General features: G+C 40.8%; 1 long non-coding RNA gene across 1 annotated transcript; it reads right to left on the bottom strand.

The window, feature by feature from the left end:
- Positions 1 to 10399: 10399 nt before the first annotated feature.
- Positions 10400 to 26369, bottom strand: LOC146651959 (uncharacterized). Its single transcript, XR_014907622.1, has 2 exons — positions 25678 to 26369; positions 10400 to 17220 (listed from the first exon to the last, which is right to left on the bottom strand). It is a non-coding gene; the product is annotated as an uncharacterized LOC146651959 (long non-coding RNA).
- Between the last annotated feature and the right edge of the window lie 1519 nt (positions 26370 to 27888).

Raw genomic sequence — 27888 nt, 5'->3', positions numbered from 1 at the left:
TCAAATGTGCTTTCTCTGATATTTATCACAGCAAAGACAAATTAATTAAACAAGCTGCCTGATTTCTTTCACTGAGCCCGACGGTCATATGTAAGTACTTTCAACACAGCTGTTTCTTATTTAGTCTAAAGGCTAATTTAGTACACAGACTTTGGAAACACGTTGAGTGTCGGACTACTGCAGGGGGATTCTCTTGCTTGATGTTTATGCAGACATGCGTGCGTGTTCATTATTTTTAACAGTCTTAACAAATAAGATAAGTGCGGCTGTGTCGTGAAAAGTTTGTCAGATCGGTCGTTCACATCTGCAGCGTGCTATCTGTTGGGGCCTTGCCCTGCACAACCTCAGTGACCCCCTCCTCTGACACATGTTTGGGGGTAGTGAGGCGAGGGATGAGCCAAGAGATGAAGAAGGAAGTGAAAGAACAAGGAGGCTGTCTAAGTAGCTTAAGTGTTTTTTGTCTTCATCTGCTGGGGATCAAAGCTGGCTCCTGCTATAAGAGCTCTCTCTATCTCCCTCATAAGAAGGATTAGTACGAAACAAATGCAGCCCTGGCTTGGCCTTTGCTGTCCCTCACAGAAATGAGGAGGAGGGGTAGATTCCCATGCCAGCACAGGTGGGCCGCTTACAAGCACAAGGAGGTTAAATGACACCTCATTTGGACAATATCCTGAAAAGTATTTTGGAAAGCCCTCTGTAAAGGATTATGATATCCCCACACAAGAGCTCACATACAAACCTTTCTTTTGATGCAGGGATGAGTCAGCATGTTCGAGAGAAGCCCGTGTTCACATGAGTTCAGCAGCTGACTGTCAGGCCAATAAACCAGTAGGTGTAAGATGAAGGACTGGAGAGTTGAATGAGTACACCGTGGCCTGTATGTTTGTGTGTGCTACCTATCCTATTGGGTTGCTAAATATCAAAAAGCTATTCTTCATTGTGAGTCCTTGCAGAGAAGCCCATTCAGCTGAAGTAGCAGACCCTGTTTTCATGCCTTATTAGGTTGTTCTATTTAATATCAAACTGAAATAGATCCTGGCAGCTGTCTGCTCCACCTGGCCAGGACCCTCACCACGCAGGTGACTCTGTAGTCAACACCATAACACAAACTGTAACTGAGAACGGTTTTTGTACAGTGTTTCTGTGAGTGTGTGTATGTGTGTGCACCTGTGTGCATGATGTGTTCCTGTGAGGAATGAGAGACGGAGGTGACTGGCGGATGCCACAAGTACTTTTCACGAGTAGTGCTGTTAAGGCATTGTGACATTTCAGTGGACTGTGCGACATGTGTCTGCCAAAACCAGCAGGGTCGCACAGTTCTAACCTTGTCAGACCATGACCAACACCACTGGGCCGATAATTATCCCAACAAACGTCAGGGATGTGTGATCAAAAGATGTGTCATGGGACTGGCCCCTGCAAGGTGATAGGATGGTTCTGCTGGTGCTAAATGAGCTGCGTGTTTATGTATCCATGGTGCCGTGACATGGCTGGAACAGGTTGCTGGAAATGCAGCTGAATGGTCACCCAAGGACATCCAGCCAGACTGGGTCATTTGACTTTAACAACATGGGTCCAGGAGGGTGGTGTTTATAGGACAGTGACATATATCATGTTGTTAAACACAGAAAAATACACATGCTGACTTCAAACATACAAAAACATATGAAATCTGTTCAATTTTCTTCAGTTTCACATTTTCTACAAGTAAAAAAGAGAGCTGACCATGAAGGTGAAGTTGTCTATTCAATGGTCTAACAACATACATACACTTTTCTGTATGTGATGACCAAGAGATTGCACACAAAAACACCAGAAATTAGCGCTCTATGAAGAATATCGAGGCGACTTTAGAAATAAGTTAACCTTTGTCGTTCAGGAGGGACTCACAGTAGAGCTGATGCTCCTCCACACTGAAAATAGCCCGTTGAGGTGGTTTAGGCATTTGACCTGGATGCCTCCTGGATGCCTTACTTGGGGAGGTGTTTCAGGCATGTCCAACCAGCAGGAGACACTGGGGGAGACCGTAGACTGTATATAAGACAGATATAGCTAACATCTGACATCACCTGCTAGTTAGTGAAGTTCCACAGTTAAACCTCAAGGTGGGTGACTTTGCTGTCACCATATTGCTGTCAAACTGAATATAAAGAACGAGGGGGTTTCTTTGCTTGCTTGGAACATCTCAGTATCTTTCTGGATGAGGTCTGGGGAAGCTGCAGGTTTGTTATCCAGATATATGTGTTATTGGGTGTTTGTGCTGATTTACACATTCACCTAACAACTGAAAGATTCTCAGTTTGATCCAAGGAGTGAACATAAATCCCCAATTACAAACATGCAGAGATGCCCACTATGCTAACCTCTTTGTGAATAAGGGACAGGCTGATTTATATTTAACTCTTGGCCTCTGTGGCTGTTGATATATTATCTTTGTCCAAAATGAGAATAGCAAAAATGAAACTGTTATTAAGAGGCTAACACAATGCTAATAAATGATAAAGAACTGAAGACTGGACTTAAGATTAAGAAAAGATTTAAAAAGAGTTATTAAGTTATGGTACTTTCAATAGTAATAAAATTGAAATTACACATATTTAGTTTTTTAGAAATGTGTGTATGACTTATTGAATATTGTCAATGTTTTTTTTATTAGCATCAACACTGTAGTACAAAGATATACATGGAGCAAGGCCACAATGCTCCTTTTTATATATTTACCCCACCCCAAAAACATATTGGGCACCGATCCAGAGGGGAAAAAATTAAAATAAATAAATGAATAAAGTGAATTTAAATGAGGTACAAGGAAATTCACCATATTTGAAGATGTGCACTTAAAGGGCAATAGTTTGCACAAAGTTAATCACAATCACACAGAAAAAGGATGTACGGCAGCTGTCAAGCATCTATTAGGTGGGTATCGTTCTAATTTTCTCAAAGTGTTTTAGCAATGTATCCCAAACGGCAAAAAATCTCTCCTTCGACCCCTTTATTTTTTCCAACTGTATAAATTGTGTCAGGTCACTAAATCACAAAGACGCTTTGGGTGGCTTTTTTGACTTCCAGTGCAATAATATCCTTGCTGCGTGCAAGCAGTGTAGTAAAAGTAAAAATATTGTCATTGGTTTTAATTTCCTTATTTTATCAAGTCTTAACTCACTATACAGGCAGAAACTTGTGTGTTTATTTCCTGGTTTCTTTTGATAGTTAGTGTCTTGTTTGACTTCCTTCCTGTCTGATTGTCTTGATTTTCTGCACCTGTTTCTAGTTACCCTCCTTGTGTCTAATCCCCAATGAATTCCTTGTGTATAAATAGTCCAGTCCTTCTCTTTGTCTTTGATCTGTCACATTCTTTTGTCTGCTAAGTTCAGGATATGTTCTTGTTGTGTCCTTGTGCTAATGCTCTTTGAACTTTGTTTAATTGTGTTTCAGCATTAAAGTTCACTATTTATTTGTGAACTGTACCTCCTGTATTAATCTTCCCTTTACACCTCTACAATCCACACAACAGTAAGTTGTGACATTCATTTCCCTTTTAACGGTTTTAACTGTTGTAGTACTGTTTCAATGGTTGCATTTGGCCTTCAACTTTGTGACTCTTTCACTTGTAAAACAAGAAAAAGAAAGAAATATAAAAGTGTGTGCAACACTTTATTGCTCACAACCTAATCGTGATAAGTTGGTGATAAACCGGTACATGAACTGATGAAGATAACGATAAGGAGAAAGATGAAGGGGGATTCCAGTAGCTGGTGGGCCAAAACACTAGACATGAAGATAGCTGAAGCTGGGCTTATCAAAGCTCCAAGAAAAGGCCAAGGAAAGCCTGCAGAGGGGTGTACTACAAAGCAAATTCAACATATCTGAGCTGATTAGCTGGATTTAAAAAACTAAAAGCACAGCCAGAGTTAATCTTCTGCATAAATTGAACCAACCTCTACCAGCTATAGTTGCATCAGGTTATTCATAGAATATGAATGATGAGTATAAGAAAGAAAAATATTGAAAAATGGCTTCTTTTAAAATTTATATCTTCACATTACAGCTTTTAAACTTTGTTAAAATTTGTTTTATAATTAATTTTGCTTAAAACATAAACTATATTAAGACTGTTTGATGTCACACTGTTGTCAGGTGGTAAACTACAATGCTGTGAAAAACTTACTTTTCCCCTTCCTGACTTTTACATTTTTTTCCACGTGTCACACACTTTCATCAAACAAATATTAAACAAATATTAATAAACAAAGATAATGTAAATAGGATAAAGTAAATAAAAAATAATGTTTTAAAATGGTGATTTTACTTATTAAGGCAGTAAATTATCCACAAGTACCTGGGCCCTGTGTGTAAAAGTAACTGAATTCAGTTTTACTAGCCACACCCAGTCCTGATTACTGCTAGACCTGCTGAATCAAGAAATCACTTAGACAGAACCTGTCTGACAAAATGAAGAAAGCTAAAAGCTCTCAAAAAGCAACACATAATGCCACAATCTAAAGAGACAGATGAGAAACAAAGTCATTGATATCTATCACACTGTAAAGGGTTACAAATCAATGTCTAAGGCCCTTGGGAATCCAGCGAACCACAATGAGAGTTTGAGTTGAACCTTTGAAGACTGCGAAGACTTATTCAGGAGGTCATGAAAGAATCCAAAACAGCATCTAATGAATTCCAGGCCTCACATTTGCCAAAGAAATCTTGATGATCCCCAAGGCGTTTGGGAAAATAGTCTGCAGACCAAGGAGCGATAAGTTTAACTTTTTGGAAGGTTTGAGTCCTGTGACATCTTGTGTAAAACTAACACAGTAGTTCACAAAGAGGAAATCATACCAACAGTCAAACATGGTGGTAGTAGTGTGATGGTCTGAAACTGCTTTGCTGCTTCCTGGATGACTTGTTGTAATTGACGAAACCAGAAATTCTGCTCTTTACCGGAAAGTTAAAGTTCATGCCCTGAAGTGCACTCAGCTTATGCAGCAGGACAATAATCCTAAAGTCCATCTCTGAATGGCTCAGAAGCTTTGATAGAATTATTGCCAGTTATCGCAAATGCTTGTTTGCAGTTTTTGCTGCCAAGAGTTGCACAACCAGTTATTAGGTTTAGGGAGCAATATTTTTTTTCTACACTGAACAAGGCGAGTTTGGATAGTTTGCTTTTTCTTAAAAAAATCATCATTTAAAAACTAGTTTTTGTATTTATTCCAATTAATTTGTCTTCGTTTGATTTAAGTGTGAGAAAATGAAGAAAATGAAGAAATCAGGAAGGGGGCAAATACTTTTTGATGGCAAAGTGGGTTTCCAGAGGTTCTTTTATTTACTGCTATTTAAATAAACACAATATAAATGAAGTAAGACCTGGATTTAAGTACAAAAAACTAGCAACTGGTTAAAATTTGAAAGATTGTCGGTCGCTGTTTTTCTAGTTTGTGTATGTAATTTTAGACCTGAGAGACTCCAGGATCAAATTTAATTTGGAAACTGACTCTGTTTACCTGATTTTTTGTTATTTTTATTTAAAACAATGCATTCACGCAAACAAACCTTAGTCCGAGGAGACCAAATTACGTGAACACTCAAACCTCAGCACACTAGAACAGTGTTGTTTGGCGGTACCAGGCTTGTAGTTGTCTGTGCCGGGTCAATGCACATTTCTTTCTAAGGTGACAAGCAGAGGGGCTGACAAGTTCAGAGCTGTTTCACTTTGTTTCCTTTTTATACACAAACAACGTCCCACTGTCATCACTCCATCCTTCAAATGCCAAAGGGCCCCCTTTAGTGTGGTCCCAGAGCTGGCCTCTTGTCAGGCCCCATGATTTCTCTCCTGGAAAGCACGTCCCCAGAGAGGGAGCTTTTACTGAGTGCAAGTTCAGACCTTTTCTTCTCTGCCTCACATCCACAATAATAGAAATACTGGAAGACAGACAAAGATATTTGGTGAATGGAACTGAGCACATATTGCAAATCTTCCTGCCTTTGCTACATCTCACACAGACCATTTTTTTCTTCTTTTAAGGAAAATCTCCAGAGGGTCACTGCCCACTTTCCTCTTGTACCTAGTGACATAAGGATTGCCTTACTCTGACTGACACAGCATTGCCCCCTTCCTGATAGTGTTTTACAACTGGTAGTCAATCTCTCACCTTGTAAACCTGCCGGCCTGTGTTAGTATGTGTTATTGGGAGTTTTCTCACAGGTTCTCACTCTCACAGCTGCTTTTTCTTGTACTCTAGCTGTAATTTAAGCTACTCTGCAATGATAATGGATTTAACAGGTACTTTTTTTTATCACAGCTCTCACCAGATGTGCTCGGCAGCCTCAGGTTAGATCGCTAAGCATCGTGACTTTATTTCCTCTTAGGTGGTCCCCTGTTTTTACCCAGGTAAAGCTTACCTGGAGGTCCAGGATACACCTCTTAATTACCCATAACTTTCCAGTCCTGTACCTCACCTGACATACAGCCTCTTGCCTTTCCTCACAGCTTTTCCACCCTTAAAACTTGGAACCCAAAAGCACACAGATGTGCCGATAAGGTAATTTTTTGATGACTTAGATTTCACAGTTCTTTAAAGTGTAAACTAAAATCAGTGCTTCAAACCTCAGGTATCAAGTTTAGTTGTGGCAATATCTGCAGCCAAGGATTTATATATTTCCCATGAAATTCCGGGAATATAGTTTGACAAGTGGGGAATATGTGGTTATGTACTGCCTTCCAAGATTGAGGTGGCTTTTCTTGTCTTTAAATATTAGCATGCAGCCAAGGCATGCTTAGCTTAACTTGCACCCAAAACTAAAATTGGCAAACGGCTAAACTCATTAATCATTATATTAAATCAAAAACATGAACAGGCAACATGCCTTTAGACGTTTGTCTTGGCAGATCTTTCTCTTATCTTTGACCTACCTGTCCTCCCAGCTGTGATGGTGACTTATTGGCCAGAGCTCCATATTTAAAGAACAGACATAAGAATGACACCAATCTTCTCATGTGACTCTCGGAAAGAACGCAAATAGCCACTTTTCCCAACTTGCCAAACTATTTTTTTTAAGTTTCTGCAGGCTTCAAAATAAATCCTCAGATTTTTAAACAGTGCATGTAACTTGGAGGGCCTGCCCCTGACTACACAGAGTAATACTAAAAACACTATTGTCTTCAAACAAACAGTTCTGACTCACAAACTACAATCCAGCCTGGCCAAAACTTCAAAACTTGAGGCTCTAACTATATATTCTATTACTGCAGTGTGTCTCCAACAGCTTCCTTATAGTTCCTGACCTGATGGTCACGCTTCATTAAGCCTTTAAGAACTCACAAATGTGGCCATTTTTAACTGGTTAATGGTAAGGATTACAAGACAAATTGGCTTGACTTCTCCGCAAGACTCCTGTGATAAGTTAAGTTCTGGCTCCGGTGGAGCTGAAACAGACATTTTTCTGAGGCTAATGGATCCTCCTGTGTCTAGAAAAAAATTCTGGCATTGGCTTTACAAAGCATCGCAACCTAAATGGCAGCAAACACCAACATTTCTACATGCTTAACCTTTCCTAGATGTGTGAATTAGCAGAGGGAAAAGGGTGTGGATGAAGGAGGTGCGGCAAACACATGGGGGTTGTGGTGGGTGATGAAAAGAAGAGAAGGAGAATATAGTCGGGTGAGTAAGGAGGGGAAAGAGGCTGTCCCTGTCTCTGAGGTTGAGCAGGGGGGGGGGGGGGTAGAGGTGAAAGAAATGGTGGTCTATGCTGTCTGGGTGGTGGGACCCCAGGGAATGGCAGAATTATTAGGAGGCGCATCTGACAGGAGATAAATACAACGTGGGTAGTATCGCCACCAGGCAGGCAGGCAGACATAGTTGAAAACTACAATAAACTTTGCTATGTATGGGTTAAGAAAACTTTTCATGGAGTGCTGCACTGGAGGATTCATGACCTCTTCTGCTCAGACTTAAAGTAAATAATTTATCTTTTCCAGAAGGCATATACAAATATTCCCATCTTGAGATATCCTCATAGGTTTCTTCATTTAATTTATTTCTGTCCATATGACAAAACCTGTTAATTAGAGACCGTTCTCTTTGTAAATAACTCAATTATATCATTCTGGTCTTGTGTGTTGAGGTTCTTGGGATGTCACTATGTGGGTTATGCTCCATCTTGTTGGGTATGCATGTGCATGTGTTGATTAACAGATGGAGCACAGAAAACCACCGGGTACCCTCAGAAGCTCCAGTGGGTTTGGGTCATCTATCCGCTGTGTCATTTGTTAAAGGACATTTGAGATGACAAAGGGAAAAAAACATAGAGGCTGCGACGAGCCAAAATAAACAGGACAGCAGTGACTTTGATGAATCTTCCTTTTATGTGTCATTGTCAGGAGTTTTCAGCTTAAGTGTCCTTGGGATCCCTAAGCAACACAAACAAACAGCTGGAACGTGTCACAGCACTGCGCCTGACACAGTCGAAACATAACACGAAAGAGCATTTTTCTCATTCTGCTGGGGACGTGATGTTGGGGCGCTTTTTTGTCCACGCAGTTTTGGCTTTCCTGCCATTCTTCTGTGTAACACGTAACAGAAAGAAGGCCAAAATACAATTACAGAAAAATGTCTAATTAGCTTCAGACAGGGAAACCGAATCATTATCTGGCTGCCTTCACAATTTTACTGGCTTAAACGTCTGGACGTGAAATCTGCAATCTCTTTGTAGCTTCGTACTGAAGACGCATTGATGTGGTTTTGTCATTCAGTGACTCTTCCATAATGAGAGCAAATGACCGTGCTAATGCTTCCTGGCCTGCGGATCAAGGCATCAGCCATACAAATTGTAATGCTTCCTGTCCTGCTTCCAAACACACAGACAGCAGAGCTGTTTGTGAAAAGGAAATCAAGATAAATGGATAAATTGAGGGAAATTGTTTCATTTAATTCACAGTATGAGTAAGTTTTACACAAATGCAGCACATTTGTGTGTCGAAATGACGATAAAGATTAAGGTTTTAAGGAACCAGAATCTTCTTGCTTGCCTCCTTCCCAGAAGGTTTCACTGCAGCTGGTTTGATGTCTGGCAAATCCAAATCACGTGGTCGTTGTTTTGATTGAAGACCTTTCACTGTTTATCTAAATGCTTGTCTGGTTCCATCCATCCAAACCTCTACCCCATGCTTTTAACTTTTTTTCTGCATTTCAAACAGATCTGGTGTATTGCTCCCTGACAGAGATATAATGACAGGGGTTACAAGAGACATTATTGTCTCTTTGTCAGAGAGTTTATCTTCTGGAGACTGTGACTAATTATGTTTAACATCGCGCCAGTTATCAATATGTCAACCGCATAGAGACCTTAAGATTGTTATCATCAGTAACACCCAATCGTCAAAACTGACATTTCAAACAAAACCGAAACAGAACAGAAAACATCATCGATAGCTATTTTTATTTCATTTTATCTTTTACCCGGCAATTAGTGGATAAGTCTTGTTAATTCACTGTCTTTCACACAGAAGTGATCTCCTGTCGGTGCCTGAGGAGGGTCAGGTAATTGACTTTCAAATTTCAAGAAAATCCTATGCACGGTACTGTGCAAAAGTCACGAGTCACCACCCATTTCTTTGTCTTACTAAAAAAATTGGAAATAGGTGCTTTGATTTATTGAAATATACAACAATAAATAGAAATAGATTTGATAAGACAAAACAGTTTGTACAATTCTAATGATCACCTTTACTTTTCAACCCAGTCTGTACTCTCTTATACAACTTTCTTGTAATTTCAGTGGTCTTCAGAAATAGTTCTCCAGGCTTCTCGAAGGACATTCAAAGCTGTTCTTTGGATGTTGGCTGCCTTTTGTTTCATTCTCTGTCAAGATGATCCCACACTCATTCGTTGATGTTGAGCCCTCCAGTGAGGCCAATCCATGACCGTGTTTCATTGTGTGTTTATCTATCCAGACATCATTTTACCGCACTGGCAGTGTGCTTGGTATCATTATCATGATGAAAAATGAAGCCTTTGGCAATCAGATGTTTTTCAGATAGTATAGGATGTCATACTTCCAAACTTTTGATAAGATTCCCAACACCAGTGGCTGATATGCAGTCCAAACCACGACAGAGCCTCCACCGTGTTTTAACAATGGTTGTAGACGTTCTCTGTTGTGCCTTTCTTCTGACCTCCTCTGTAAATATTGATGACAGTTTGAGCCAGAAATATCGATTCATCACTCCCAGTGTTGGATGCAAATTTACTTTACAAATTTACTTGAGATATGGATATTATATGTATTTTTATTGTGCAAAAGAATCGATAAAGACAAGCTGCTAACATAAAATGAGCTAAGATCCTAGAATGATGTTAAAGCTGAGTGAACGATGCCCCAGCCCAGCAGCCAGAGTGTGAACTTCTTTTTTTTTTTTTTTTCTCGCCTGTCCCATTTGGTTCTTTAGCCATCAGAATTGTTGTCTGAAGACCAACAAGGATACCCAATGGATTTACTTTGCCAAATGGATCATCGTGGCATTGCCGTATTAGTCCATTTGGTCGATCTTTGTTTTTATTATTTATTATATTTTATTTTCAGATGTTACAGACGGGACAGACATGATAGGATAGGAAAGGGAGAAAGAAAGAGGAAGGAAAGGAAAAACAGAAGGGGAGAGGGACAGTGAGAAAGGGGGGGAGAAAAAAAAAAAATCTCCTGGATCACCTGTTGAGAGAAGAATAGAAAACAAGCAAAAAAAGACAAAAAAAAAACAAAGCAACATACTAAACACAACACCATCGCATTAATCTAGCTAAGTGTAAACAGCAGTAAATACTAAATATTCAATGTTGTTGTGCAGCACGCAGGACAGATGTGCTTCGAAGTAGCAGCCAAGAAAGGTGTAATTTGGGTCTACGAGCAGTGAACACCCGTGTGCATACCTGTGTGGATCAGCGCGCTTGTATTCCAAAGGTTTCTCCATGTAACGATCTGCTAGGGAGTGTGGGGGGGCCACAGCCCCGTCCTCCAGGGTGTGAAGCAGGTATGGAGGAGATCAAAACTCCAGACATCCAGAGGCCCCCAGAACACAAGAGACCATGGAAGACCAACAGAGGGGCAGCCGCGCCACTGTTCCAGTAAGAGCTGAGGAGAGTCCCAGATGAGGGTTCACTCAGCAGCCGCGGAGCAGAAGCCAGGGGGAGTTGCAGTGACGCGCCCGTGAGCTCCGCCGGCCGCCAGCTGTGCCTGAGTGACCGAGCCCCAGGCCGAGAGGCCGGGGGCACCCCACCCCCGAAGGGGCCCGAGTGAGCCCCAGGCTCCAGGCCCCGATAAGCGGCCGCCAAGGAGTGAGCCGGTGTGTACCCGGACGCCCACCCCCAGACACAAAGAACCACCAACACACCTACACCTGAGGGAGTCCGCCACCGGCAGGGGAAGTGGTGGTAGGTGGAGATAGGCCTCCAAACCTTGGAGGGCCTGAGGTGTCCCCAGAGAGGTGGCGTCTGATACCCAGCCTGACATATAGGCACAGACATACAGGCACACACAGACACAAACATCCATTCCCCCCCTCATGCTCTCATATGCACTCACTCCACACTCAACCAACGTGGAGACAGACATAAAGAGACGCTGTACACACGATCACACTCCCCAAGCGTACTCTACAAACCGGGTCTAGGTACCCTTGCCCCTGGAGGGGGGAACTGCACCCAGACCCAGGTGGTGTTACCCTTTTCCCTGCGGTGGGGAGAGGCAGACCACCCCGACTCCGTAGCAGCAGGGAGGCCCCACACCCCACACCCCAGACCAGAGTGTGAACTTCAACGGGCAAAGTGATGAGCTGTCAGCATTGTAGACTAGCCTCCCTTTCCACCTGTATATGTTTCTATAGTAGAATCACTGTGGGTGTGTTTTATATGTATAAACTAAAAGAAAGATTGCATGGATTATGCGTGGAGCCTAACGTTCATATTTTTAATCGGTTTTTATGAGACAATGTTTTTTTTGTTGTTGTTGAAGTTTTATTTTTAGATTTTCCAGGTAGAAAATAATGTAAAAATAGTGTAACGAGTTACTTTGTCCAGGAAGTCATTAAGTAACTTATTGCATTACTTATCAGAAAGGCAATGAATAATGCGTCGTACATTACTGTTTTGAGTATCCACTCCAACAGTGATCACTCCATGAGAACTGCTACCATTGATTTTGAGTCCAGTTCTTGTGTAATTTGGTATACCTCAGCCTTTTCTCCCTGTTTTCCTTCCTTAATAATGGCTTCTTGACAGCCATCCTTTAACTGAGACCATTTCTGATGCAGCTCCAATGAACAGTAGTTGAATCAACTGATGTGTCAGGTCCTATGTCAGGTCTTTGTGGTCATTTTTTCTTCATATTTCTTAAGAACATGACTTTTTGATTCTGTTCATCTGCTGTAGTTAGTTCTTTAGGTGTGCCTCATCTTGTCTTTTGGGGTTTTTTTTGTCCGTCACATGTCCAGTACTCTCCAGTTTTGTAAGGATACACTGCACACTATTGTGGGATAGTTTTCAGCTAATAACTTTTGATTCAGCTAAATGAATGGGATAAAATCATATGCTTTACATTTAAAGTTATAATTTAAAACTGGTTCTTTGGTAAGTTGTCTATTTTATTTTGTTATGTCTGGACACACACATTTTGACAGTTAATGATTCACAGGTCATTGTTAAGTTACTTAACAAGAAAAAACAAATTCCTCTGAAAACAGTTACATACGAGTCAACTTCCAAAGAAGAACGCTGAAGTGGTCTTGCTCAAGACCACTTTATCAGATTTACAAAAAAAGAGAGAGAGGTGGCTCAAAACTTTTGCACCGTGTTGTAATCTAATTGAAGATTGATGTTGTCACCATATTTAAAGTCTCATCCACACGGAGGAAAATTGATTATATGACAGGATTCATTAGGATCCACCACAAATGTTTGAACCAAATTTCTTGACAATCCATGATTGTTTGAAGTGTTTCAGCATGATCCAGAATGGTAGACTGACAGACGGACTGAAGCGTATTCCTACTGTAGCTCAAAACACATAAATTATATCAAAGATTTTCCCAAGCAACAAAGCAGTGTTTTGGTTTCCAAACTGCCAAAATCAGCATTGACAATGCATGTTAAGACCCACATGCTACAAACTTGACGCATGACTGCACATTTATTATACAGTACATGTGTTCAAGGAAAAGACAGACTCCTGTGATTTAAAGGGGTCAAACGGGCACCGCTATGCAACAGGCACGAACTTATAGCAATAGCCGTGAAAATCTATGTTCTCTTCCATACCATGCAGACAAAATGTCCGTGTGATATGTTTCAGTAAGCATGTAACGTGAACTACGACAGCCACAGCGAGCATGTCTATTAATCAGCATTATCGCTGGCTTTCAGAAAAGTAATATTATTCTTACAGTTTTTTTTAAAGCAACCAACATGCCCCTCTCCAAAAGAGGTAATTTAATTTCCAGCAGGGCCCCAGTCCACAGAGGCGCACTCTGCTCGGAGCGAGGATCCCCCATCTGCATGAAAAGATCACAGACCTATGCAGGGTCCATGTTTAAAGGCTAATTGTGAAGGCTGAGCCCCTAGACACAGGCCCTGTGAGGTCCCTCTAAACTTTTACTACGTCCCAAACTGATTCAATGATACTGACTTAATACAACATAAACATTCTTGCATGCATGTCTTAATAAGTCAGTAGGGATAAGGGATATTGTGAGTTTCATTATCCCTTAGTTCACTGCTGGGAATCAGCCGTGGCTTGTGGATGAGGTAAGAAAATCATAACCCTGTGTGGGCCAAAAGATAACTGAGGTTGTACTGCTGCTAACAGGCTGTTGTATGCGGGATTCAGTATAAACATATTACAAGGATTTTTGGCTATTGTAAAGCTTTAGTATGATAAAGTAAGCAGTTCTGTTTAAAGTGTGTCTCTGAAGAAAATGTATTTAAAAACACAAAAATATCTAGCAAACAGTTCTCTCAAAGGACAGACTCCCAGGTTCTTGCATTTGACTGACAGTAAAGGTGATTGCAGTCTGGCTGAAATCCCAGGGCATTGTTCAGACCCCAGTTTTATATGCTTTATATAGTCTGGAGGCTGTCTGAGGTGTCTTCAGCGAACAAAAAAACCTCACTGACTGACAGTTTTCTGTTGAATTATCTGCAAAACTATTTGGAAACATTGAATGTAGCCTGTCAGATATCATAGCGGGACTAAATGTGACCTAAAACAGAGCACCCATACCAGATGTTTTATTTCTGAGCTCATTTTCATTAACACTTCTCACTGGAGGAGGACAGGTGGGCCATTTCAAGTGTTTATTGAACTGAACTGAATTTATTGACCAGCGGTGAACTGAACTGGATTTATAGACCAATATGTCTGCTTCACAAGCCAAGTCAAAAAAGGCAAAAGGGAAAACACACAAACAGAGACATATATACAGATTTTTGATTGGAGTTTTTTTTTTTTTAATTTTTGAAAGATACTGAAAAGATACAGAAGAGCCTTCATTTATTTGGTTGTGGCTCCGGAGCTTGATGGTTCATTCCCAACTCCTGTCCTTGGGTAAGGTACTGAAGCCTCAGTTTGGCCCTGATGGTTGTCCAGTGTCTGTTTGTAGATAAAATGCTTTAAGCACATAGAATAAACTGCCGTATATGCGTCAATAACCATACCCAGTATAACTATAAACATATTATATATTACATGTTAGTCTATATACCTGCAACTATTTTCACCAAATAAATTTTTGATGATGCTATTATTAATGGCATGGGAGGCCTATGGTAGCACATACATTGTTGCCTCAGGCAAAGCAGATATTACATTGGGGGAAAAAAATCTCCTTCGACTAGCAGGTAATACTCTCCCAGTGTCCTCGGAGACTAATGTCTGCTGTCCGGGTTTGAACAGCAGCATTCACAGCCCAGAGCACATAAGTTAAACATGATTTTCTAGTTGATGACAACGGTATGTCTTCCTTGTAAGTTACATTAGACATATAGTAGAGCTGTTTCACATTATGCTCTGCCTCCCGAGGTTTACACTCCAACTCATTTCGGGCCAATGATGAGAGCCACATTTCTGCTGCAGGGAGGCAGCGTTTTGGGAGTTCCTTTGGACTGGGATATATATGAGGTCCATGTAGTAATCATACTGTCAAACTGCAGTGGACAAATCCAAGTACATGCAATAACAAATACGCTTGACTTATAAAAGCTCTGTAGTTGTTCCAGCAAGAACAGATTGACATTTTGAAAGAATACACGTTGGCTGTGTTGCTGGGAAATGAGTAGCTCAAAGCCTCTCTAATGTCTGTAATAAGTAGCTGGAGACAGCTGGTTAGTCTGACTTAGCATAAAGATCAGTTCCTGTTCCTAGGCTATTTCTATCCAAACCTCCAAGTCTCACTAGAAACAACCTGTAAAAGTGACAGTTTGAAGGGTAAACTCGTTTTATTCAGGGTCTGCTAACTCAGATCTTAACTAAGAATGGAAATGTCCCAGAGAATCAATATACTTATATATAGTAAGCTTTAGATGGATGGGTGTAGATCACTTTTTTCAGGACATTCTGCTAAACTATTTTAACTTGCAATTAAAAGATGCATCACATTTACTCACTCTTCTTTTTATCATTGATGTATTTTAATTTTTTCGTAGTTTTGATATGGTCGTTTTCCTTCACATTGGTAATCATCTGCTTTAGTTTACTACATGTAAACTTACCTAAGGCTCCAAAAGGATTTTACATTTTTTTTAAAAAGCAAAAAACAAAAACAAAAACAAAAAAACTATGCTTGGGGTGCATTGTTGATTGGCAGGTATCTAGGATGGAGGCTTTGACAGTCTTATCCCTATCTGCGTATGGATTTGGGGACATGGAATTTCACCTCACTCATGAAGAAATCGCCCAAGCTAGGGAGCTTGCACGAGCTTGAGAAATGCTGGCTAGATATAGTTGGTCTCGCTTCAGTGCACATCATGGGCTCTTGAACCAGTCTCCTGGATAGGGGCTGAATTTTATTCCACTCTAGAGTTGTCCTCAGTGAGAGTTGTTGACAGAGCCAAAGGATGAGGAGGAGAACTGACGCAGCTCTGTGGCTGAGGTCACTGAGGTAGTCAAAACTCTTTGGTGGTCGGGTCCTGGGGGTGGATTCTTCCCTGAGTTCCTTTGACAAGCTGGGGTCATGGTCCCTCTTTTCAAGAAAAGGGGACCAGAGGGTGTGTTCCATCTTCAAAATTAGATTTCTCTCCCCAGCCTGCCCGGGAACATCTATGCCAGGGTGTTGGAGAAAAGAGTCTGCCCATTAGTCGAAGTTATTGAGGAAGAACAATGCTGTCTTCGTCTTGGCCGTGGAATGCTGGACCAGCTCTTTTACCCTCCTGAGGATACTCAAGGGGGCGTGGGAGTTTGGCTCGTATGTGCTTTGTGGACTCGGGGAAGGTATTCGACCGTGTCCCTCACATGTCCTGTGGGGGTGTCCTCTGGGGGTGTCCTGCAAGGTTGTGTCAGGGGTGTGGGGTATCAGGTGTACAACTGCAGCAGCAGCTTAGCAGCAATAAGTCAGATTTGTTCCCTTTGGGAATTGGACTTTTATGAACAGAATTTCTAGGTGAAGAAAAAGGAGCTGAGGGTGTCACCTTTGGTCTGCGTTTTGAGGATGATGTGGTTCTGTTCATGTCATCAAGTGGTGACCTCCAGCTCACACTAGAAGTTCTGCCCTAAGTGGAGGAGTTCAAATTTTTTAGGACTAAGTGAGGGGAGATGGAGGGATGGATTGTGGCAGCATCTGCAGTGATTTATGGTGATTGGAAAGTTGAGCAGTAAGCCAAAGCTCTCCATTTGCTGGTCGACCTGGTCCTACCCCCACCCATGACAAGTATAGAATAGTGACTGAAAGAAAAATATGGTGGATACAAGTGGTGAAAATGAGTTTTCTTCATTAAAGAGGATGAGGAATGTGGACATTCAGGAGTTACTCATAGTAAAAAGGAGAAAGTTGCCTGACCATGATGGCTCCTGGATGCTTACTTGGAGTTGTTTTGGGCATGTCAAACTTGGAGAAGATCTCAGACCTAAGACACACTGGAGAATCTCTCTGCTGGTCTGGGAACACTTTGGTACCCCCACAGAGGAAGTGACTGGGCAGAGCGAGGTCTGGGTATTTGTGCTTCGACTGCTGCAACCACTAACCTGGATATGGATAAGCAGCAGAAAATGGATGGAACGGATAATTTTTCTAATTATTGTACAAATAATTATAATCACAGGCCCACTGTCAAGGAAGTCCACATGGATGTAAATTTGATATAAATTAGTGACATGTTTTTTATGTGGCTTTCATTTGAAGCTTGGCTCTGTGTGGAGTAGTTCTTCTTGGTCTTTTAAAGAGATATTCCCCTGATCAAATATCTTTCAGATTTCCTGTGGTTCCGCAGCAGACGAACTCTGACACTTAAGCCAACAGATACATTTCCTTAACATATAACAGGTAGAGTGATTGATGCAAAACTAACTCATCATGGTAAATGTGCAGCAGATATAGATATTATCCAGTGACAAGCTTTGTTATTTAGGGACTGTTCTAAACTTTAAAGTCTAAACTTATTTGAACTAATGTGAGGAGGTTCATTAAATAGAAATAATTATTTTGGGAACATGGAGTTAACATGGAGTGATTGTAATTTTTTAATGTGGACATTCAGATCAGAAAAAGCACGATTCATCCTCACTTCATTTCTGGTATCACCCTTGTTTTCATACGGTAATTGTGTTATTATCCATGGACACTCAGAACATATTATTACTGGACAGTGAAAAAGACCCCGCCGATTATCCTCACTTTAAAAAGCCCAACAGACTGTCTCCCATCTCTCCAACAGCTGTAGGGTCAAAGACATAAAAGAGCAGATGAAACACAAATGTTTGGTACATGTGGGTTCTGGTTCTTTGATGCTTGTGTGTTATTTTCTTTCTTATGTACGAGTATATGGGGAGAACCTGACAACAGGGTGTTCATCAGATATAAAGAGACTTAAATCAGCCGAGACTACTTTGTTTGTTCTTGCACTTTACTGTTTCTCTTTAATCCTTTTCTTTCAGTCCTCCATGTAGGTCCCTTGTGCGCTCCCGGTGCTTGGGAGAATGCTTACCACAACAAAGAGACAACATCCCGCATTTGAAAATGGGTTCCTGCCAGTTGGACGGGTTTTTTAAACAAGCATTTCAGTGGGGAAAAAAAAGTCCGCTGTTGTGAATGTCAGCAACATTAATTGAGGACAAAATGTGTGATCCAGTCAAATCTAATTAGATTTACACAACTCACACCTTCTTTTAAGCTCTGTGCTTATTTACCGATGTTGAAACATGTGCAAGATTAGGAAAAGTTCTTTCATCATCGCTGTGATTTTTGTAAGCTGTGGGGGATTTATTAATCATAACATTGACTTGTTCCTGTTCCAGGATCTTCCCTCGGACAGTAACGCGTTGTCTGCCTTTCCGTTGTGGGAATTATTGTGTTATTTCTAAGTCAGGCGGATGTTTAAGCCTATTTGAAGGGCCAAATAAATTCAAAAATGACCAAAAAAAAGTATAAAGAAACAGAAAATGTGCTAACGGCATCTAGAATTATAAGAGACTATGAAATACATAGAGCAGCTCTGCACTCCAGAGGTCACTGACACATTTGCTATTAGTCAAATGGATTATAAAGGAACTGAGGTGCTGCATGTGGAGGTGTTAGGGATGAAGAGCTGGTGTCTGCAAAAGAACCCATTCCAAAACTAACCATAAATATCATGCATGTGGTTAAATGTGGAGATTCATTTCATGTATTCGAACCATCTGGAGGACGCCTCGGAAACTTGTGATCCGAACTCATCTGGAGTACCTCATGATGTGGTTGTTATGACTAAAAGAGTGGGCAATGGAAAATGAGTGAGCTAAAAGAGGATGACAGAAAGAAATGTTCACCACCTCGGTGCAGTCCAAAGGGCACTCGGTTCTTCTGAAATCCTGTCTATTAGTTTGCAATATCGTGTAAAATGAAGAGCAAACTTGCGACACGTACACACACTGCAATGCTAAAACTGTTGTGTAACTGTGTTGTGTAACTGAGACCTAATGTCTCTTTGCTGCATCTCCTGTTGGTTTGTATGATTTAGGACTGAACAGATAAATAATTCAAGGGTTGTATCACAGGATCAAGACTCCGGCACTGTTGCTACAAAACATGTCATACTACAACAGAGCCTTCAGCATATATTATCATATTTCAAGGAAAACTATTCGTCCAACACCAGACCTCTGAGTGCCAAGAACATCAGCATAATGGCTCATCTTGCTAATGATCCATCAAAAATCAACAGGTTATTGTAATGTGTGAAGAAAGGGGGAGGAAGTGAGGTCACCTTGTCAGTGGCTGAGTGCATTGCTCAAACTGATCAGAATTAAAATTCAAAGAGAAGTCAAACATGCATGTCACCACAAACATTCGGGGGGCATTATGACTGGTTGGTTGGTTGGTTGGTTGGTTGTCAGAATGATGATGGTTGCAAGTGGCACACTGGTTACGGCTTTCTTTCAACATGATAAAAGTTATAAAAGTCCTGAGTCCAGTATTCTTACTGTAAATGACAAATGCGGAAAACCACATTGTCATCAAATGTGGTCTTACATATTTCTTTCTAACACTGCAGTGGTTAGAACTGTTCGCCTATTCAGCACCGCAAATTCCTCTTGTGTGTTTCTGACTAGTTTTTCACCAAAGATTTTGAATTAATCACTAAGAGAATAACAATCATTGCCTCATTATAAAGAGTAATAATCATAGCATCAAAATAAAGACTTCACAAATTCCAACAAATTCTTGGAAAGCATTGGAATGGATGTGAGGGAATGTACAAAGAAGTGGAAAAACTAGAGGCACAAATATGTTTCCACCCCCCCAAAATAAACTGGCCACAACAAAGGGTGAGGTTCCATAAGGGAAAAAACATTGGGACATGATCATGTGTTAATAATAACACGTAATACACCCAACACAGTGTAATAGCAGTCTGGTGAGGAAGGAGCGGCTACCAGGTCCAGTGGGCATGTGATGTGGAGGTTAGCCAGATAACTCTAGGCCAGTTACTTAAATCGAAACAGACCTTTTTTTGACGTTAGCAACATAAAACCATACAAGTCAGGTCTCCACAGCTTTACTCTGTCCGTACATACATGTGCATAGATGGGTAGGCGCCGGTGCCAGCCCTTTACAATGGTGAGGTCTCTCTCGGAACAGACATGAACAGCATGTAATGGCTGCCAGACTATACTCACACACCCACTAGGAGACTCCCTCAACTACAATAATATGGCAACCCCCTCTAGTGGTGCTATAAAACAATAAGGGGTTGTTACAACAGACCAACAAAGGTCGGCGACAATTTTGGACACTATGTCATCGGCTCTACATAGGTTCCCTGCAGATGTTTAAAACAGGCCACACTGGAGACATCCAGGATGTACCCTGAATGTGGCAGCTGGAGAAAGAAAGTGACTGGATAGGTCAGTTGTCATCAGGACCTTTAAAAGCATGTAAATATATGAACACATCAGTGTGCCGTAGTATTTGCCATATTACTGATGTTGGTACAATGGTGAGCTTTTGGTATAATTTTGAGCTATCAAATTACTAGGAATTAAATGAAGTTCTTTCTTTATCATTTTCTGCATGCAAGCTGTATTAGCACTGAGAATCTTGTGTTAACGACTCTGCTAAATGAGCTGAATTAAATAGTATTCAGCTGTTGGTGAAGGTTATGCTGTGTATGGAAAAGTGCCTGTAAAATAGAAAATAAGATGCTGAGCATAGTTTGGATGAAGATTCATGTGTTTTAGTGTTAGTAAAATCAGGGAAGATGGAAAACAGATGCCATGGCATCAGCTCATTGGGCCAGATGAGCTAAAAAAAAATGAATGTAAGAATCTCATCCAGATTCGTTCAGAGTCTATCTATAGATAAAGAAGAGAGCTGGGATGATGATCTTCTCTCTTACTAAGTCGTTAAGTCAGGTTGCTTTTTGTTTATGTTTTTAAATGAGCAGACTTTGTGAATTTGGGGTTAATAAAGGGTCTTTTGGTGTGTGGTTATCCTATTAATGACCACTTGTCAGCTCAAAGTGCACAAAAGTTACATACACTAACAAAATAAAAGCCAGTCAGTGATGAGGTATCCAATTATAGATGAGAACTGAACAAAAATGTATTAGAATGATACTTCCTGTGAAAAAAATGTGACTGTGAATCATACAGGAAAACACGCACACATTCAGTGCAATTCTCTCTTTAATCTTATCATTTGATATAAATGGAAATAATTAAACATGTGAGTGTCTTTCCGCTTGACGACAAAGCGGCACTCGGAAAGAAATAGCTCTTCCTCTGTGACTTTTCATAGTCCAGTGTTTACCAGTGATGGAATTTTACTGGAGAGTTTGCCTTGTGTTGGACAGCCCAGCCCTCATACATACTTGTGAATGGCAGATGGAAGGACTTCAGATTTGCCTTCTTTTCAACGTCCAGTCTTTTGTGGCATCATGTCTCTTTGTTTGACTGAATGTGCCCTCATTAAGCCCAGTCCATAAAGACTGGAGGAACCCTTGACTCTTTGCAGTTCACTGTATGACTTCTTGTCACTGTGGCAAGACAGACTGAGCGCGCGCGCGCACACACACACACACACACACACACACACACACACACACACACACACACACACACACACACACACACACACACACACACAAATGGTTTTGGCGTTCTCACAGGATAACATAGATTTGGAGATGGTGTTAAAATTGCAACAAAGAAGGGTGGCAGTAAAGACAGGGAAAAAAGGAAAAAAAGAAGTCAGTCTCAAGTTGTTTTTTTTTTTTGTTTGTTTTTTTTTTAAATGACCCCCAACTGGGAAAGGACAAGAAAACAAAACAGCAGCCTTGGTCCTCATCAAGGAGCCCACGTAACCTTTCTCTTTGGTAGAAATGGGCTGAAAACATATTTGAAGGTAAATCATTATGACAGTTTATACATTTATACAGTTAACATCAACAACCCATTACTGTCTTCTCTTTTAAGAAATAGTTTGTTTAAAAAAAAAAATAGTAGGTTGGCGAGTAGGTTTTGAAAACTGTGTCAATACCCCCATAACAACCACCACGTCTTTCATTTATTTATTTAGCCTCTTATTTAACCCTTGTGTGGTGTTCGTATTTTTGTTACTCAGCCAGTGTTCATGGGTCTGGTGGACCCGCTAGAGTTTTGGCTTTCCAAATTAACACTATCAAACAATTTTATGTTAAATTACTCAACAGATGTTTACTTCATCCCAATTACAAGACATATGAACAGCAAACATGGTTAATTTTTTCCCTTTACCTTTGTTAGATCACATTTATGAATTAATGTGCTTCTCGTTTTTCTTTTATATAAAATGTTATAAATAAATCAGTTATAATCAAGTGGAGTGAGTGGAAAGACACAACACATTTACACATGAAAAAAAAATTAATTGTTTAATTTTTCTTTTGAAAAAAACTGAACACGGGTCTCACAGACCCGAACACCATACAAGGGTTAATCCTCAAGGTTTCTCTTACAGCTTCTCTGTACTGCTGAACATCAGGTGAGGATGCAGTCTCAGCAGTGCAAAGCTTTACCTGACAATCACCACTGCCCCCTGCTGGGGAATGGTGATAGTCAGGTGACTCCTGTCCACAATGAAGTCTGCTTTTTTTTTCTCCTTTTTTGTTCCATAGTATTAAACACATTCACTTACAGAAACTGCGACTGACTAATGAGGGATTTAAAGGAAGGCTGCACTGACCTTGTGTCACAGTCAGTTTATTTACAAGCCAGGTGTGGCTCACATAATGGAGGGCTACAGCCGGCACAGCTCCAGTAAAATGTATGCTTTTAAATGCTGCAAATCCCATTGTATTTTGCGGTTGAGAGGGAATGCAAGCAGTGCTGGTAAGCCAATTCATGCTTTGTTGAAATAAGATGTGATGTCAGGTTATGTGTTTGCTGATAAGTGCAGAGACGTTACATCAAAATGTCTGCTTTCACAATAGAGCTTGACCCGAATTTCCCACCTTTTACAAAGAGTGAAAGAAGGACACGTGTTGAAGGCACTCTGAAGTAACAACGTCTGTGATGAAATATGCAGTTTTGACACAAGTGCAAGACTTTGCAAAGTCTAATATAGGGCTGACAAAACCTTATTCTCTGGAGACCAACCTTGTCTGAAGAAGTCAGGGTCAACATCACCCAAGAAGTTTGTTTAAGCACAGGCAACCATAGCAACACACCTTAGAAATAGCAATGGTTTACGAAGGAGAGGGAAGCTACAGAGCCAAATCTGTCACAGGCGTGCAGATGCAGCTTTTTAAAGCCCACATTCATTGTTTTGGTTTTTGCAGCTACCTTCAGTTTTGAAGCAGCAAAAATCCCTTTGGCGGTGCCAAGAACTAGCTGGTGAACACAATTTAACCTTAAAGCATTTACAAAGCCACAATAGTACACCAGAGATGGTATTGTTTCCCCCTCTTGATTCTGTTGGTCTATATGTGTATATCATCATGACGAAATTTGGTCACAGCTATGCCGACTGTGCCAGGAACTACCACAAAGGCTGTTTTGATGACTTTGTCAGGTGTTTATAGGTCTGTGGACAGAGTTTTTAAAGCCATGCAATCACTGAAAATACAATCAAGCGCTTTACAGACAGACGAGTGTTTGATATCGAAATGAAGACCAACTTCTAAGATTGGCAACGCGGTTGGTATGTTACCATCACAGGAATGTCTCTGGCTCTTCTAAGCAGTGTTTCTTAGATTGTGAGGCATGACACTCTGCAAGCGACAGAGCCACTGTCGCAAGGAGGTGAATAACCAGGGGAAATATACAGGGTAGCTACACTACAAAAAACACTATGCACTCATAAATATGAACCAATAATAATGAGTAAAATGCAACTGAAATACATAAAATATCTAAATTTTATTTGTTGAAATACGTAATCATGAAGAAAAATATCCGCGGTATAAAGTAACTTTGACCATTTGACCAGATTCCATTGAATGCAATTGTTACACTGCTGAAATGATGGGCCAACTCATCTCCGTGCAACATATTTATTTTTACAGGAAACAGGAAAGTTCTATTTGGCACGTGGGCTGTACGATGCCTCTTCACCACTGACACTGCTTCTTCTAGTGTAGCTAATATTACTTTATACAAGTAACTTATACAGTTTCATATTCACATACACCACTTTTATAAACTGCTTAAATCACAAAAATACATTTTACTATACACATGAATAACATAGTGAACTCTCATTACAGTTTTATCTTGTTTTTACTACCGTTTTAGTCTATTTATGAACCTGTCTTATTAACTGTATTTATTAAAGTAGATTTCTTCTAAATAAAAGGCTTTTCTTAACATATTTCTATAGCATTCACTCTTCATGAACTAAACATACAGCAGTTTACATTTTTTCTTATTGTGCAAACATATTAAGTGTGGCTTTAACCCAAAAAATACCTGCAATGAACTCACAGACTTTCGGTACAGCCTAACAACTGGATGAGCACGCATGGCTTTAACCCAAAAAATAACTGGAATGAACTCACAGACTTTCGGTACAGCCTAACAACTGGATGAGCACGTGTGGCTTTAACCCAAAAAATACCTGCAATGAACTCACAGACTTTCGGTACAGCCTAACAACTGGATGAGCAAAAATACCTGCAATGAACTCACAGACTTTTGGTACAGCCTAACAACTGGATGAGCACGTGTGGCTTTAACCCAAAAAATACCTGCAATGAACTCACAGACATTCGGTACAGTCACAACTGGACGAGCACAGGCTAACAACTGGACCAATCACTGTCTATCACTTTTATAACATCTGTTTTATATTATCAACCACCCAGCTTACCTGTAAAGACAGAAAAATACCACAATCAGTTCTTTTTGGCGCGAGGCCCATATGCTGCCTCTTCACCACTGACACTACTTCTTTTAGTGTAGCGTCAGCTACGAGACTGGGCGCCCTCTTCTAGTGAAACTTATACAACAGTAAAATTAACATTACAGTGGAATGAAAGTCTTTGAGTATAAAATAAAATGGGGGGGGGGGCTACTATTTTCATGTCTCTATCCTTAACATAGTGGCACACAATGTTTTAAACTGTACAATGTAGTACATAGATAATTTACATTTGATTACCGTATTTCCCGGACTACAAAGCGCACGTGAATATTAGCCGCACAAGCTAAAATCAGGGTTAAATCCTGTTTTGTACATACATTAGCCGCACCTGACTAAAAGCCGCAGGTGTTTCAATGTTGACTTATCATATGTAAGAGAATATGCACAAAGGGAACTGTCAGGAAAAAGATGGCTGTTTGGAGACACATCACTTTTATTAATATTTTGAAAAACAAGTTATGGGTACATATTTGCATAACTTTTTAGGTATATGTACAAGTACTCGTAATTACAAGTACGAAACATGTACTGTGCTTCATAAACGAGTAACAAATGTAGTACATAACAATAACCTACAGCACACCAGAAAAATAGATTCAGCCTACCTTTTAGGCTCAGGTGCAGTGACACGGCTTTAACAAGAAGAAAAGTCAGTCATTCACCATCTTTCTGTTCTTCCTGCGCACTAAAACCACCAAAGTCCTCTTCTCCAGTGTCGGAAACGAACAGGCTCAGGGTGGCCTCGTCATCCACTCTCAGCTTCTTTCCTTCGTTGTCACTTTCAAAACCAAAGAAATCCTCCTTGTCTGTGCCAGAGTTGAACACCCTCAGAAGGGCCGTGGCGGTGTCCTCCTTTCCATCATGCAGCAGTCCAGCCCTTCGAAATCCGTCGGTGATCGTGGTGGTATTTCACACTTTTCCACGCTGTCAGATTCCACCTGTGGAGTTGAGCATAACTTGCTTTTCGCAAGTTTATTGCCGCTCGTCATTCACGCCTTCCGCTGAACGCGTAGCGCTACTTTGAAGTTTGTTTTTCGCGCTACTTGTACGGCACTATGTTGCCTGGCGGATGGACATGTGACCAACACACCACTCTTGAACCCCGATACTGTGTGTCTGATCACATGCCCTTCCGCCAGGCAACGTAGTGCCGTACAACAGCGGCACAAACAAAACAAATCGTCTTACGATATGACAAAAATCACGGACAATCCATAGAAAAGCTGCACCTGACAGGGTTCAAAGCTTGTGCAAAAAGTAACGGCTTATAGCCCGACAATTACGGTATATTACTTAAAATATTTTTATTTCAGGAACTAGAAGGTTTTCCATTTGGGTGTTCATTCTGGTGAAAATTCTATGAAAAGGGGTGTAACTTCACCAGACTCTACCCCCTGATGCTTAGATGGGTCACTATTGCCAGAGTCAGCAGTCAGGCGCCATGGCAACTCATCTTATAAATGACAATGGTTTATAAAGCAAAGGAAAGCTATCGGGCCAAAGTTATCACAGGTTTGGGATAACTTTGGCCCGAGGTTTAATGAGCTGGTCTAATGAGCTGCTACAGGCTAAAACGGCGTAAAAAGAACATTGAGTTTGATCTGTGTTCACAGTGTGGACACAAACATGGCTTCAAATGCAAATGCTCTTCCCTCCAAGTCTGATTGATGTGCAAATATGTCACTAAATGTTTGCTTCAAATGCCATACCAACTTTATGACAAAAAAAAGTATATAATGAAGGCAAAGCTAAATACTCCAGCAAACTAATGAAAGGAAATTTGGCTGCACATGTAATGGTACTGCTTACCTCATTTGTTACGTGACAACGTGTGGACAACCTTCTTAGCAAAAACCTCAGACGTTGATTGGAAACCATGCGAGAATGCCGCTGCAGGTGTCATAGCAACAGACACCAGTAGGAGGAAGTTAAAGGCAGCGACAGCCATGGTGGGAATCCAATTTGGGTAGTGCTGCACAAATCAGCACAGCATGAGATGACCCCGTATCACATTAGAACATCCTTCAGAGGTTCAATAAATCACTGGTTTACTTTTTTGTTGTTGTTCTTGCTCCTACAGGTGTAAAATCCTGCTTTTATTTAAAACAAATGGTGTAACAGGGATTCCAGGGCTGGGCTCTGTTTAATGTTGGGCATCGATCCTGATGGAAAACACGTTTATTGTTTCTTTATTCTACTAATCCTTCTCCCCATTCTCTTAACTGACTTTCTTATTAATAGCCACCATGGGCGAACCCTTTAAAAAGTCAAACGCATCTCATCCAGAGGAAACTTGGCTTCAGAAGGTGCAGGACCAGTTCTAAACTAAAACAAAAACTCTGCATCCCAGCAGGAAGATGAATGCAAAGGAGGAGAGTGCCGAAACTGTTTTTAAACAGTTCAAGAGGATCCCTAAGGAGTCGAGGAGCTGGGGTAACACCGGCATTGCAAAATGCATCAAAAGCCAAGAAGACCACAGGTTTTTCATAGAGTGTGTATGCTCGAATGAGAAAGACAGATGCACACTCAAGCGTGTGATTGTGTTTGAGCGTGCATGTGTATTTATGGATAGTTTGACTATGTGTGTGTGAGAGAGAGGGGGATAGAAGCCAGCTCTTGCATTTGGCCAAGTGTCAGAATGGGAAAAAGAGCCTCTCCAACGAGCGTGGAATTTGTTGAAGAATCTTGTGCTGTTTAGCACGTACACCCGGATAGACACGGGGGGTGGGGGTGGGGGTGGGGGGTGTTTCGATTTGAAGAGGTAACATTGCTGAGAGCGGGTTGTTGCTGCTTGGATGGGCAGAGATTCGTGTAAC

This window comes from Rhamphochromis longiceps, linkage group LG15 (assembly GCF_057381845.1).
Source record: "Rhamphochromis longiceps isolate RC_006_pf linkage group LG15, R_longiceps_female_GT1.1, whole genome shotgun sequence".
NCBI classification, from domain to species: domain Eukaryota; kingdom Metazoa; phylum Chordata; class Actinopteri; order Cichliformes; family Cichlidae; genus Rhamphochromis; species Rhamphochromis longiceps.
Note: the sequence above shows the minus strand (reverse complement) of the source record. Positions and strands in the feature narration are given on the sequence as shown.